The following is a 2,748-nucleotide window of genomic DNA, read 5'->3' on the forward strand; positions in this document are numbered from 1 at the left end:
TTTTGAGACATTTTCTCAACTGAGGCTCCCTCCTCTCCAGTGACTCTAGCTTGTGTCGAGTTGACATAAAACTAGCCAGGACACTTCCTGTGCATTCTCTCTGCTTCATGTTTGTGGTGGACAATAGGATCCTCAGTTTCCCACTCTTGCCACCATGCCTGCCTTCTGCCATACCTTAATCCTCTGGGATAAGAAGCCCAAACAAACCCTTTCTTCCATAAGTTGCTTTGGTGGGGTATTTTTATTGCAGGAACAAAAAAGAAACTGTCACAGGCAACATGAGCAATGATGCATTGGCCATTCCTACTGGCAAAGCTTTTCCTGAGAATTTGATGGTATCCCCTTAGAAAAGAATTTCTAAAAATGCAGCTTCAGGGACAGAAGTGAAGGTTCTGGGGTTGGGGATTTAGCTCAGTGGTAGAGCGCTTGCCTAGGAAGCGCAAGGCCCTGGGTTCGATCCCCAGCTCCGAAAAAAAAAAAAAAAAAGAAGTGAAGGTTCTTTTCTGTTCTACCATCACCACCACCACTACCACCACCACCACCACCACCACCACCACCACCACCACCACCACTACCATCACCACCATCACCACCACAACTACCACTAGTACCACACTCCTTACTATCCAAGAAGGCCAAGGGGGATCTTTGGTACTAGGTACATTCTGGGTCATAAGTGGCTATCTTGGGTACTTAAATTGCTAAGCTAATTTAAGTATTCCTCTTCTCCAGGGCTCTTGCCCATCAGGTCTAGAAAAATGCCCAAAACAGACCTTATTCTGAGATCTCTTCTTGTTGATTCCAATGGGAATAGCTGGCATTCCTTTGGGGCCATGTATGGAAGGCCTCATTAGCCAGCCTTAGTTGAAAGTCATCAGCCCAATTATTTTTTAATATAGGCACTCCGTTAGATCTAGCAAGAGTACTGGAGGTCTAACTGTGGCTTGTAGTTAAGCCCCCCTCACAGTGAGGAGCTGGGTCTCCTTCCCTTTATTCCTTTGTGTATTTTCCTCCTGCCAGCACCATGTGAAGGAGGGAGTTCTGGGGCAAGGTGATATTTTTCTGCATCTGGCTTCCATAGACAAATGCACAATCACACATGCCAGACAAAAGGATTTTAAGTATATTCATATTTTTTGCCAAGTACTATAATGAGCATTTATTATTTTATAAAAAGAAAAAGTTATCCTTTTCTTAAAAAAAAAAAGTCCTATAATTGCTCCCAACTGTTCACTTTTCTTAACTGTATATTTTTAGAGTAACCCAATATAATCTATTGCTCTCCAACTGACTTGCTTTGTAGAAGAGTTCAGCTTTGTAATTAATAATTGGGCCTTTATACAATAAAAGTAAAGAAATCTATAAGTAGGTCACAGTTGGTCTTTTTAAGAATGAAAAGGAGGAATGAGGCAAACCCAAGGAGGAATGAAACTAAGAGAAATGACCGGGGTCAAGAGTAGAGCTCACTCTCTTTCTCTCTGTGTCTCTGTGTCTCTGTGTCTCTGTGTCTGTCTGTCTGTCTGTCTGTCTGTCTGTCTCTCTCTCTCTCTCTCTCTCTCTCTCTCTCTCTCTCTCTCTCTCCTGGAATCAGCATGAAACGGGAGCTGTCCGATAAAAAATCAAGAGGTTTAGGACTACCAGGTGTGTTGACACGCACCTTCAGTCCCAGCATTGGGGAAGCAGAGCCAGGTGGATCAATCTCTGTGAGTTGGAGACCAGCCTAGTCTACATAGAAAATTCTAATCTATTCTAGGTTCTATTTAGTGAGTCCTGCCTCAGACAGACAGACAGACAGATAGTAAGTAGGAAGGTAGGTAGATAGATGATAAATAGGTAGATAAATAGATGATAGATAGGTAAATAGATAGGTAGGTAGATAGATAGATAGATGATAGATAACATATAAAAAGAACCCAGGATGGTGGTCTGGGCCTGAAATCCCAGCATTTAGGAGATCATGGTAAGAGGATCAGGAGTTCAAGGTCATCTTCAGATACATATAAAATTGAGGCAACCTGGGCTACGTGACACTTACCTAAAAACTAAAATGGAAACAAAAACAAACAAAACTTCATGGGGACTGGAGAGGTAGCTCACCAATTAAGAGATATGTGGCTCCTGTGTAGGAATGGAGCTTGCTCTGAAATTTACATTTTTCTTCATTCCAGTAGTGACCTGCTCCCTGACTACATAAAGCTATATATATGTATCCTCAGTTACTTAAGACTGATACAGATTTACGTCTCTGAGACCGGTAGGTTCTTCAAGCTTCTTCCCTGCCGCAAAGAGAATCCATCAAGAATGATGACAGCAGCCGGGGCAAGCAAAGGGTGTGAACTCTTGGGAATCTCGGAGACAACCTTGGGTAAGGCGTTTTTTCCTACTTGGCTGAAGCCTCAGTCCTGGGGCTGTTTCCCCAAGGTTGAACCTCTCCAAAGATCTCTCATTCTTGGCTTTTGGAAGTATTTTTGGAGCCCATCAAGAGCCTCAGGGAAGTAATGGCTGACGTAATTTTGGCTGGAGTTCTGGGCAGAGTTTGTCCGTAGGAGAGAAACTGGGTGTTAGCTGGGTCTTGACCAGCTTGAATACTTGAAAGAAAACTAGCTAACAAGTTTTAAAGGGGTTTGCAGGTTTGCGTTTGTTTAGACTGTTGCCAGATCACCCACTGAGACAGTACATTCAAGGGTCAGTAACTCCCTTCTCAGAGACACACCTACACACACACACACACACACACACACACACACA

Source organism: Rattus norvegicus, chromosome 18 (genome assembly GCF_021556685.1).
Source record: "Rattus norvegicus strain SHRSP/BbbUtx chromosome 18, alternate assembly SHRSP_T2T, whole genome shotgun sequence".
In the NCBI taxonomy this organism is placed as follows: domain Eukaryota; kingdom Metazoa; phylum Chordata; class Mammalia; order Rodentia; family Muridae; genus Rattus; species Rattus norvegicus.